The following is a 12,990-nucleotide window of genomic DNA, read 5'->3' as shown; positions in this document are numbered from 1 at the left end:
ATGCTCCCAACTCCTCAGTCACAGTTTCTCTGTTGATCTGTCTGTCTTCTTTCTCTCTCATTCTCAATACCAATGCTGAACATGTTCCTGGCTTGGAAAAAGGACCATATAAAGTACAAATGGCTTCATGTGGCTTCCTCCTTAGCTGGTCATGTTCATGGCAGTCATTATTCAGAGTAATTATAGGTAGCTGGTGGAAACAGTCTGTAGTCTTCCAGCTCCTGGCTCATGAATCAGGAAGTATCTTCTTCATAGCTGAAGATGGAGCTGAGCTTCAGTGAGTAAAGTCCAGCAGCAGTAAAAGTGTTTGGCTTCCCTCCTGGAAATTACATCAGGGGACTGCCTTTCTGGTCCTGGCCTGCCCATAGCTGTGTGGCCTAGGGCATCTCCTCATTTCTCTGGGCCTCAGCTTCCTCATCCATCAGGTAAGAATATAAACCCCTGCCATGTCTATCTCCTATGAAATGGATATAAAAACGATTTGGAAAATTGTAAAGCAAGGTGGCAATGTGGTTATCGTTATTACTGGCATCTCTTCAGCTTGAATTCTTCAGAAGGATGCTGCATCTTCAAATTGACAATTCCTGCTCTCATACTAACTCTGAGAACATGCACTTAGTGATATGAGGGGATGTAGAGATAAGCAGTAGTATGCTACAGCCAGCTTGTATCAGGTCTCAAGAGCTAATTGTATACATCTCTTCCCAACTCCACATTCAGTGATGTCACACTGGTAGATGAAATCGGCAGTGGTGAAAGTAATTTCCTCCATGGAAACTGGCAAGCATTGTAAATCCAGCCGTTTTTTTCCAGAGATCTAAAACTATTTCAGCTGTAAAGGAGCTGCCACTCTAACAGTAGTGTATGTGTGTGTTTGTGTGTGTGTGAGTATACATGCATACATGCTATGAGAAAGTGGTAAGGTAAGCAGGCACATGATTAAAACAGATAAAAGTATTAAGTTGAACCATGTGATATTATTGCTTGTACCAGTTGAAACTAGCCAAGTAGTGGCAATTTCACATCGTTCGACATAATAGAATGTTATCTATAGCACAGAATAGTACCTGGAAGAAAGAGGATTTTCTAAGGCTCCTGAGATGATTGGAAGCTGAGATGGAGTTAGACCCCAGAACTCCTAGTGCCTTGTCTTAACACTGAAGACTCCATTACCACTTTATTGTCCTCTGACACCTTGTCAAGATGGACAAGGCTTTAACATGAGAAGCATAGTACTAATGTGTTGGAACACAAGTCTCATAACCACAAAATTGTAAGTGTTGCCTCTAAATTAAAGGCTAGAATTCAGGTCATATCCTTATATTATAGCCTCATCATCCCAACACACACTTTCTCTCTCCCTCACTCTTTCTCTCTTTCTTTCCACACTACCCTCACCATTCTAACTGTATCTTGCATTCTAAGAGTGCCAGGAATTAGAGTATCTAGAGTAGAGCAAAGGAAAATGATTCTAACAGTTGTAAGTAGTGTCTATGAGGAAAGGTGAAAGGAATTTTGCCTTGAGAAAAGAAATTTGCCTTTCAGCAGAACACAGCTTTTATGTCTCAAAAGACTGATGTACAGAAGATGCTATAATGCATTTTTCCATTTCCTGAAGCTAGAAAAATTCAACATTAGTTAATGGCATTACCAGCCAGCCAGACTTCTAAATGAAGCATCATTGACTCCTTTCATTTGCTCAGTCTCGACATCTAATCAGTCACTGAACTCTGTTGATTCTGCCTCTTAAATATCTCTTGAATCCATCCCTTCCTTTCCATCTGAGCTGCCATGGTTCTAGGCCACAGCTTCATCCTTAGGCTCTACTGGGCTCCATGCCTCCATTTTCAGCTGCTGCCATCAGATTTTTCTTTAGAAATCACCCAACTGCTCAGGCCAGGCCTCTGGTGAAATATCTATGCCTATGAAATAAAAACTGACTTCCTCAGCCTGGCATTCAAAGCCTTCTATTGTATGGTTCCAACTCTCACCATTCAATACACCAGACACTTTAGCCGTTTCCTCAGTAGGCCTCCCACTGTTACTACCACAAGGGCCTTTACACATCTGTCCCCTCTAACTAGAATTCCACTACTTTCACCCATTGAAATCCTGCCTTCCCTTCATAACACCACCTAAATGCTAACTACTCCTAATTTCCACACTATGGTGGGCCCACTTACTCTTCTGAACCCTACAGCCATTCATTTGCCTCTATCTGTTGGCACCCAACATAGTGGTAAAAGTAGCAACTTTTAAGTTAGACTGCTTACGTACATTCCTGACTTTGCTACCTATTAGCTGTGTGACATTGAGCAAGTTGCTTAAGTTCTCTTGGGCATCTTTTAAATGGGCAACATATTTGTCTTCTCAGAGGTTATTATAAAATGTTAACATTCATTAACTGAAACTGAATGTTTATTAACTATAAACTGAAACATAGTAGGTGGTAAGTGCTGCTATTATATTTACATTCTTGTCTCATCTCTCTGACTGGATGTTGGTTCCTGAGGACAGAAATATATTCCTCATCTTTATTACAGTTAATAATTATTCTTAAAAATTGCTTTACAGGCTCTTCTGGTTCAGATCTTCCCCAAAAGTACAACTATAAACTCTGGAAATAACACAAGACACAAACAAAGGAGAACTTGAAAAGTGGTAAGAAGGTGAACTGGTTAGGGATCATAGGATTAGAGGAAAAACACAACAGCATAACCATCATTTGTCCCCCAACCCATGAGAACAAGGTGATCCAGATCTGGCACTTCCTGACCCCAACCTAGCAACAGAAGGTAACCTAGGAAAGTTCAACCCTCTCCCAGACAGAACAGATGTCCCTCTGACAACATCATGTGATCCCAGCATCACCAGCAAAGAGGATTGATTGAGAGCCCCACTGACAATAAGCAGCCAGAGGAATCAGTTTCTTTCTCTGCCAGGCCTGAGACTCCTCTCTCCCATTGAGAGACATTGGGTGACTAGGTGGCACCAGCAAGGGGTATCCTAGCAAAACAAGAGGCCAGACCTGGGATATGCTCATCTTCCCTGCAGACAGTGGCTATTTCCTTGTAACCTAGGTTCACCTAGGCCTGCTTTGAAGTATTCCCTCCACCTCTCAGAAAGCATCAACAGAAATGAGTGGGAACTCCATCAGGACCACACAGATGAAGTAGACTTAAATAGCATCATAAAAATCATAAAGAAAGTTAAATAGTCATTAAAACCACAGCCCACAAAAGTAGATCAAGACCCATATTCTAAACTTAAACAGGGTAATTGCCTGCTTAAATGAAATATTTATATAGAGCCCAGGGTCTCCTAACATACTAACTAAGTAAAATGTCTAGGATACAGTAAAAAAAGTGACTCATAATAACAAGAACCATAAAAATAAGACATTAATGAGAAAAGACAATCAATAGATGCCAATACTGAGATAAATCAGATGTTTGGAATTACCTGACAAGGATTTTAAAGCAGCTGCCGTAAAATACTTCAACAACCAATTACAAATTATCTTGAAGCAAATGAAAACTTAGAAAAATCTTAGCAACAAATTAGAAGTTATAATGGACTATTATTCAGCCATAAAAAGAGAAATCCTGCCATTTGCAATCACATGGGTAGACCTAGAGGGTATTATGCTAAGTGAAATGAGCCAGGCAGAGAAAGACAAATACCATATGATTTCACTTCCATGTGGAATCTGAAAACAAAACAAAACAAAATTAACAAAATAGCAGTAGACTCATAGACACTGAGAAGTGACTGGTAGTTACCATGGGGGAGGGTATGGGTGGGTGAAATTGGTGAAGGGGATAAAAAGGCACAAAATCTCAATTGTAATATAAATTAGCTATGGGGATGAAAGCTATAGAGAATATAGTCAATAGTTCTGCAACATCTTTCTATGTTGACAGTAATTACACTAGTAGGGGTAAGGATTTAATAGTGTAGATAAATGTCAAATCAATATGTTGTATACCTGAAACTAATATAATATTGTATATCAACTATACTTCAGTACAAAGTATATCAAAAACATAAATTTTTAAAAGATTAAATGAGATAATGCATGTATAATGCCCAATGCTACAAATCATATATACATAGTCATAATAGTGTAAGCATTTAATATTGATTTAACCCTAAGTCATAATATCATTATTTTTGGAGAAGGAGAGCAGAGTTAATGATATTTACATTTGTGTGTATTACAGACTCTGAGAATGAGATCTCTCATGAGATACCTTGTTCCTTCTGCTATGTGAGGATACAGTGAAAAGGTGGCTTGACTGTCTGTGAAACAGGAAGCGGGCCCTCACCTGACACTGAATCTGCTGGTCACTTGATCTTGGACTTCTCAGACTCCAGAACTGTGAGAAATAAATTCATGTTATTCATTCAAAAAAGTGGAAATTATTAAACTAAAAAACTACAGTAATATAAGTTTTTAAAAATTCTGGATAGGCTCAATATCCACTGGAGATAACAGAAAATAGGATCAGTGAACTGGTGGAAAGAATGATAGAATTTATGCATTTTGAGCAACAGTGAGAAAATATTTTGAAAAACATGAACAGAACCAGAGATGTGTAGGACAAGAACAAAATACCTAACATTCATATCACTGAAATCCAAGGAGTAGAGAGAAAGAAGCTGGGGCACTGCACTGTTGTTTTCATTTGTCTCCATATATTGCTTGATCTCTGTTTTAATTTGGTCATTGATCCACCAATTATTTCAGAGCATGTTGTTCAGCCTCCATGTGTTTGTGAGCCTTTTTGTTTTCTTTGTACAATTTATTTCTAGTTTTATACCTTTGTGATCTAAGAAGTTGGTTGGTACAATTTCAATGTTTTTAATTTGCTGAGGCTCTTTTTGTGGCCTAGTATGTGGTCTGTTCTGGAAAATGTTCCATGCGCACTTGAAAAGAATGTATCCTGCTGCTTTTGGGTGGAGTGTTCTGTAGATGTCTGTTAGGTCCATCTGTTCTAGTGTGTTTTTCAGTGCCTCTGTGTCCTTACTTATTTTCTGTCTGATTGATCTGTCCTTTAGAGTGAGTAGTGTGTTGAAGTCTTCTAAAATGAATGCATTGCATTCTATTTCCCCCTTTAATTCTGTTAGCATTTGATTCACATATGTAGGTGCTCCTGTGTTGGGTGCATAGATATTTATAATGGTTATATCCTCCTGTTGGACTTACCACTTTATCATTATGTAATGTCTTTCTTTGCCTCTTGTTACTTTCTTTGTTTTGAACTCTATTTTATCTGATACAAGTACTACAACACCTGCTTTTTCCTCCCTATTTTTTTTGCATGAAATATCATCTTCTATCCCTTCACTTTTAGTCTGTGTATGTCTTTGGGTTTGAAGTGACTCTCTTGTAGGCAGCATATAGGTGGGCCTTGCTTTTTTATCCATTCTATAACTCTGTGTCTTTTGATTGGTGCATTCATTCCATTTACATTTAGGGTGATTATCAATGGATATGTACTTATTGCCATTACAGGCTTTGGATTCATGGTTACCAAAGGTTCAAGGGCAGCTTCTTTACTATCTAACCATCTAACTTAACTCACTTATTATGCTATTATAAACACAGTCTGATAATTCTTTTTTCTATCAGTTCTTTTTCTTCCTCCTTCACTCTTTATATGTTAGGTGTCATATTCTGTACTCTTTGTGTATCCCTTGACTGACTTTGTCGGTAGCTGATATAATTTTGCATTTAGTTAGTATTTAGTTTGTCTGCTTCCTTTGCTGTGGTTTGATTTTCTCTGGTCACAGCTATTTAGCCTTAGGAACACTTCCTTCTATATCAGTCCCTCCAAAATACACTGTAGAGATGGTTGTGGGAGGTAAATTCTCTCAGCTTTTGCTTATCTGGAAAGTGTTTAATCCCTCCTTTAAATTTAAATGATAATCTTGCTCGATAGAGTATTCTTGGTTTGAAGCCCTTAGCTTCATTGCATTAAATATATCATGCCACTCCCTTCTGGCCTGTAAGTTTTCTGCTGAGAATCTGATGATAGCCTGATGGGTTTTCCTTTGTAAGTGATCCTTTTTCTCTCTCTGGCTGCTTTTAATATTCTGTCCTTATCTTTGATCTTTTCCATTTTAATTATTATATGTCTTGGTGTTGTCTTCCTTGGGTCCCTTGTGTTGGGATATCTGTGCACTTCCATGGCCTGAGAGACTATTTCCTTCCCCAGATTGGGGAAGTTTTCAGCAATTATTTCTTCAAAGACACTTTCTATCCCTTTTTCTCTCTCTTCTTCTGGTATCCCTACAATGTGAATATTGTTTGGTTTGGATTGGTCACACAGTTCTTTTAATATTCTTTCATTCCTAAAGATTCTTTTTTCTCTCACTGCCTCAGATTCTCTGTATTCCTTTTCTCTGATTTCTAGTCCATTAACATTCTCCTGCCCCGCATCTAATCTGCTTTTAAATCCTGCCATTGTTTATTTCATTTCTGTTATCTCCCTCCTGAATTTGTCCCTTAGCTCTTGAGTATCTTTCTGTAGCTCGATCAGCATGCTTATGACTTTTATTTTGAATTGTTTTTCAGGAAGATTGGTGATTTCAGTCTCACCGAGGCCTCTTTCTGGTGTTTGAGGTATTTTGGATTGAACAAGGTTCTTCTGCCTTTTCAAGTTCCTGGAGCAACGGGAGTGGTTGCTGGCAAGTGTTGTGGGTGTCAGCTGGGAGGAAAAAGTCCCTTCCTCCCTGCGAGTCACCATGCTTGTCTCTGCTGTCTGTGCCAGTTAACTGTGCACAGGGATTGGCCTCTGGGTTCATCCCCTAAGATGCTGTGTGTGGGGTGGCTCTCGGGATGGCCTAGGGCAATGGCAGGGTTCACAGATGAACCAGTGGTTCCCAGTCTATGTGCCTGTCTCTGCTGTCTCTGCTGGTCAACCGCATGCAGAGAGCAGCCTCTAGGTCTGGGCCGGTTAGCTGCACACAGGGAGAAGCCTCTGCATTAAGTTGTGTAGTTGCTGTAGGTGGAGGTGTCCTCCAGCTGGTCTGCAGCAATGATGGAGAAAGCTGGTTTGCACACAGGTGCTGGCATGGAGGAAGGAACAGCAAGCTGATTACTGTGTTGAGGGACCTCTGGGCTGTGTTGCCATCCAGGAAAATAGGGCGCCTGAAGCTCCTGAAAGTTCCCAGCCTCCTGGGCTGCATTTGCCAGGATGATTTTGTCCACCTGTTAAACCCCTGTCCTTTAAGAATTTTAAAGCACCTGCTTTTCTTTTGTCCCAGGGCAGCCAGTTGTGGGAAGCTGTTTGCAGTCTTAGTATCAGACTTTGCTTTTCAGCTCCTCTAATCTCCAGAGCACCATGCAATGTGGGTCTGTGCTCCCAGGGTACATTTCTACGGCTGGGTATTTAGCAGTCCTGTGCTTCCACTCCCTCCCCACTCTGAATCTTTTCCTCTCACTGGTGAGCTGGGGTGGGGAGAGTGCTCGGGTCCCACTGGGTCACGGCTTTTTACTTTACCCTTTTCTGTGAGATGTTTAGTTCTCCCATTTATAGACTGGCTGGTGTACTGTTACATCTGGTCACTCTTTTAGGAATAGTTGTATTTGCTGTGTTTTCAAAATATATGTGGTTTTGGGAGGAGATTTCCACCACACTACTCATGCTTCCATCTTTTCCTCCTCCCAATGGTTTCTTATATAAGACAACAAAACAACAACAATGAAAAGAAAGTATTGATAAATTGGACTTCATCAAAAGGAAAATGTTTGTCTGTCAAAGGACACTGCCAAGGAAAAGAAAGATAACCCACAAATGGACAAAAATATTTTAAAATATCATATATCTGACAAGGTTCAGCCATCCAGAATACATAAAGAACTCTTACACTCCATCAATAAAAAGGCAAATAACCAAAAATTTAAAAATAAATGGAGGACTTAAATAGACATTTCTCCAAAGAAGATACATAAATGATCAATAACCAATAAGAAAATATATTTAATATTGTTTATTCATTAGGGAAATAGGAAAGTCTAATCTGCAAAGATGTACCACTTCACATTCACAATTGTGACTATAACTGTTAAAATACAGCATTTAAATAACAAATATTGGCAAGGGTATGGAGAAACTACAATCTTCATATGTTAGTAATGGAAATGTGAAATTATATAGCTACTGTGGAAAAAACTTTGGCTGGTCCTCAAAGAGTTTCCAAAATACTATGTCTAATAGAGTTACCATATAAGCCAGCATTTCCACTCCTAGGTATTTACCCATAATAACCAAAAATGTATATCCATTCAAAGACTTGTATGAAAATGCCCTTAGCAGCATTATTCATAATAGTCAAAAGGTGGAAACAAAGTAGTGTCAATAAACTGAATGATGAATAAATAATATGTTGCATATCTATGCAGCATAATTGTATTTGGGCATAAAAAGAAATGAAATTCTGATACATGCTAGTAAATGGAAAACCTTCAAAACATTGCATTAAGTGAAAGAACCCAGTTACAAAGCCCACATATTGTGTGATTCTGCTTATATGAAATGTCTAGAATAGACAAATTTACAGGGACAGAAAGCAAATTACTGGTTGCTAGACTTAGGAGGGAATGGAGAGTGACTGGTAATGAGTAAGTGGTTTCTTTTGGGGATTATGTAAATGTTCTAGACTTAGTGGTGTTGGTTGCACATGTCTGTGAAAATATGAAAAACAACTCTTTAAAACTGTGTATGGTATGTCAGTTATATCACAATTAAAAACGGTTGTATAAGACAATATGTACTAAATTATATTTTGGGGTCTATAACATATAATAATGTATTTGATAATGATATAAAAGAGTAAAGTAGCAATTAAGCAATATTAGATTAAGGAAATTACAGCAGATGGAAACAAATCCACAGGAAGAAATAAAAGACAATCAGAAATGGTAAACAGGGAGGTTAATTTGAAAAAAAATCTATAAAGTATTTGTGCTCTTTATTCTCTTAGCATCTTTAAAAATACATGAGATACGCACTCCTATGTTTATTGCTGCATTGTTTGCAGTAGCCAAGATATGGAAGCACCCTGTGTCCATCAGTAGATGAATGGATAAAGAAAATTGGGTACATATATACAATGGAACATTATTCAGCCATAAAAAGAAAAAAATCCTGCTATTTGCAGCAACATGGATGAATCTAGAGGATATTATGCTCAGTGAAATGAGCCAGGAAGAGAAAGACAAATACCATATGATTTCACTTATCTGTGGAATATAAAAGCAAATCAAAACAGAAGGAGCAAAACAACATTAGATTCATACACATTGAGAAGTGACTACTAGTTACCTGGGGGAGAGAAGTGGGTGGGGGTGGGGGAAAAGGGAAGAGGTACTGTTGAACTAGTGTGATGGACATTTGATTAAATTAAGAAAAACATGAGATATGAAACAATTATAAAAGCTTATTGTTGGTTTGGAACATATATATAGGCATAAATGTAATAGTAATATCACATAAAAAGGAAAGGGAGCTATATAGAAGTAAAGTCTATGTCCTACTAGGAATAATTAAATATAAATCATAAGTACATTCTGATGTATTATGATGTATGTTTTAAGTCTTAAAGTAGCCACTCAGAAAATAACAAAAAATTACAGTTAAAAATTATCTATCATTATTAATTTTTATTACGTTATCATTGACATACACTCTTATGAAGGTTTCACAAGAAAAACAATGTGGTTACTACATTCACCTACATTATCGAGCCCCCCTATACCCCATTGCAGTAACTGTCCATCAGTGTAGTAAGATGCCACAGATTCAGTACTTTTCATCACTGTGCTACATTGTCTTCCCTGTGACTTCCTCCACAACATGTGTACTAATCATAATACCCTTCAATTCTTTTCTCCTGCCCTCCCCATCCACCCTACCATTTGGTAACCACTAGTGTGTGAGTCTGCTCCTGTATTGTTCCTTCAGTTTTGCTGCATTGTTATACTCCAAAAATGAGGGAAATCATTTGGTATTTGTCCTTATCTGCCTGACTTATTTCACTGAGCATAATAACCTCTAGCTCCATCCATGTTGTTGCAATTGGTAGGATTTGTTTCTTTCTTACGGTTGAATAGTATTCCATTGTGTATATGTACCACTTCTTCTTTATCCATTCATCTACTGATGGACACAGGTTGCTTCCATGTTCTGGCTGTTGTAAATAGTGCTGCAATAAACATAGGGATGCATACGTCTTTTTGAATCTGAGAACTCGTTTTCTTTGGGTAAATTCCTAGGAGTGGAATTCCCAGGTCAAAAGGTATTTCTACTTTTAGTTTTTAAGGAACCTCTGTATTGATTTCCACAATGGTCAAATTAGTTTACATTCCCATCAGCAGTGTAGGAGTGTTGCCCTTTTTCTGCATCTTCACCAGCATTTGTTGTTTCTAGACTTTTCTTTGGGGGCATCCTAACTGGTGTGAAGCGGTATCTCATTGTGGTTTTAATTTTCATTTCCATAATAATGAGCAATGTGGAGCATCTTTTCATTTGTCTATTTCCCATCTGAATTTCTTCTTTAGAGAATTGTCTGTTCATATCCTCCACCCAGTCTTTAATCAGGTTATTACAAATATATTCTCCCATACTGTAGGATGCCTTTTTGTTCTGCTGATGGTGTCCTTGGCTGTACAGATGCTTTTTAGCTTGATGCAGTCCCATTAATTCAATTTTGCTTTTGTTTCCCTTGCCCGGGGAGATACATTCGGGAAAAAGTTTCTCATGTTTATATTCAAGAGAATTTTGCCTATGATTTCTTCTAAGAGTTCTATGATTTTGTGACTTACATTCAGGTCTTTGATCCATTTCAAGTTTACTTTTCTGTATGGAGTTAGACAATTATCCACTTTCATTCTCTTGCATGAAGCCATCCAGTTTTGCCAACACCAGTTGTTGAAGAGGCTGTCATTTCCCTTGTATATTCATGACTCTTTAATCATATATTAATTGACCATGTATGCTTGGGTTTATATCTGAGCTCTCCAGTCTGTTCCATTGGTCTATGGGTCTGTTCCTGTGCTAGTACCAAACTGTCTTGATTACTGTGGCTTTGTAGTTAAGTTTGAAGTCTGGGAGAGTAATCCCCCAGCTTTATTCTTCATTCTGAGGATTGCTTTGGCTATTCAGGGTCTTTTGCGATTCCATATGAATTTTAGAACTATTAGCTCTAGTTGATTGAAAAATGCTGTTGGTATTTTGATAGGGATTGCATTGAATCTGTATATTGCTTTAGGGAGGAATGCCATTTGACAATATTAATTCTCCCTAAAAATAAGTAAGGGGGTATCTCAAGTTATTTGTATCTTTTTTTTTTAACATTTCTACTTAATTTTATTAAGATTCCATTTTATAGGACAGTTGTAGGTTCACAGAAAAACTGAGAAAAAGGTCTAGAAATTTCCCATTTACCCTCTGCCTCCCCCTCACGTAGCCTCCCCCATTATCAACATCCCATTTTCTACTTATTTTCATGAATGACCGGATTTTTTTTTGACCTTTACAATCATATAATTACTTATTTATTTATTTTTTATTTATTTTTTTTTTGAGAGAACATCTCTCATATTTATTGATCAAATGGTTGTTAGCAACAATAAAATTCTGTATAGGGAACTCAATGCACAATCATTAATCAACCCCAAGCCTAATTCTCAACAGTCTCTAATCTTCTGAAGCATAACAAACAAGTTCTTACATGGTGAACAAATTCTTACACAGTGAATAAACTCTTAAATGGTGAACAGTGCAAGGGCAGTCATCACAGAAACTTTCGGTTTTGATCACTCAGTATGAACTATAAACAGGTCAAATATGAATATTCGTTGGATTTTTATACTTTATATGTAAATCCCACATTTCTCCCTTATTATTATTGTTATTATAATTATTATTTTTAATAAAATGCTGAAGTGGTAGGTAGATGCAAGATAAAGGTAGAAAACATAGTTTAGTGCTGTAAGAGGGCAAATGTAGATGATCAGGTGTGTGCCTATAGACTAAGTATTAATCCAAGCTAGACAAGGGCAGCAAAACATCCACGGATGCAGAAGATTTCCCTCAAACAGGGGGCTGAGGTTCTAAGCCTCACCACTGTTGCTCCCCAATTTCTCACCTGATGGTCCCCCTGCGACTGTGCCTGTCTTAGGTTGTTCCTCCCTTGAGGAATCTTACCCGTCTCTGGCTAACCAGTCATCTTCCAGGGCCATACAGGGAAATGTAAAGTTGGTAAGTGAGAGAGAAGCAATATTGTTTGAAAAGGTTAGCTTTTTACTTCTTTGCAGATTTATGCCCTGTGGCTTCTATGCCCAGCATTTGTCTTGAGGTATCTTTACCACTTGGAAGAATTATGATACTCGGTAATTTCGATATGAGTCACAAATTCTACTAAAGGGTTGTAATTAGGAAGGAAGAAGAAAAGCTATAGAACTATCAGGCGGAAGAAAACATGGGAAGATTGATTATTTCTTTGACATATCTTCTTGTAGAGTAACATAAGCATGTATAGGTTTTAAACTACTAATTAAATTGTGTACACACGTTACCATAATAGGAATACAGCTACATAACCAAAGGAGACCTACAATTACCAGCCATCTCCAGTGAAACCAAAAAATACCAGTTAGGCACCCTAGGCACTTGTGAAAACTTATCAATGATATGATGGATATTGTCTAACTGAATTTGAATAGTTTGAGAAAAATCAGACAAATTAAAACAACACATTCCTGGGAACTGTTCACATCCCATATGTTCTTTAAACGGTAGATAGTCTATAGTCGCGAGATTATGGAGCGCTGCAACTTGCACTTCTCCTAATTCTTGGTTGAGTTCCGACAGTATAGATCCAGTCAAATTTGTTGCTTTACTGTATGTACAGGCCAGCTTAGATATCTCCTTCTTCATTCCAATGGCAAGTCCAGGAACCGGTGGGATGAATGCAGCTACA

General features: G+C 37.9%; 1 protein-coding gene across 5 annotated transcripts in view; it reads left to right on the top strand.

Annotated features, from left to right (window-relative positions):
• The window catches only part of AMER1 (APC membrane recruitment protein 1), a 176,434-nt gene that overhangs the window by 40,953 nt on the left and 122,491 nt on the right, over window positions 1-12,990 (top strand). For 3 of the 5 annotated variants that reach the window (XR_005026300.2, XR_008995127.1, XR_008995126.1), the window contains 2 exons: window positions 2,575-2,661; window positions 4,224-4,381. The gene's annotated coding sequence lies outside the window, so the exon portion shown is untranslated. Of the gene's footprint in view, window positions 1-2,574; window positions 2,662-4,223; window positions 4,382-6,580; window positions 7,151-12,990 lie in introns of those variants that run through there. The other 2 variants (XR_005026299.2, XR_005026301.2) reach the window with 2 other exon arrangements.

Source organism: Manis pentadactyla, chromosome X (assembly GCF_030020395.1).
Source record: "Manis pentadactyla isolate mManPen7 chromosome X, mManPen7.hap1, whole genome shotgun sequence".
Classification (NCBI taxonomy): Eukaryota; Metazoa; Chordata; class Mammalia; order Pholidota; family Manidae; genus Manis; species Manis pentadactyla.
This window is presented reverse-complemented; position numbering and strand designations above follow the sequence as displayed.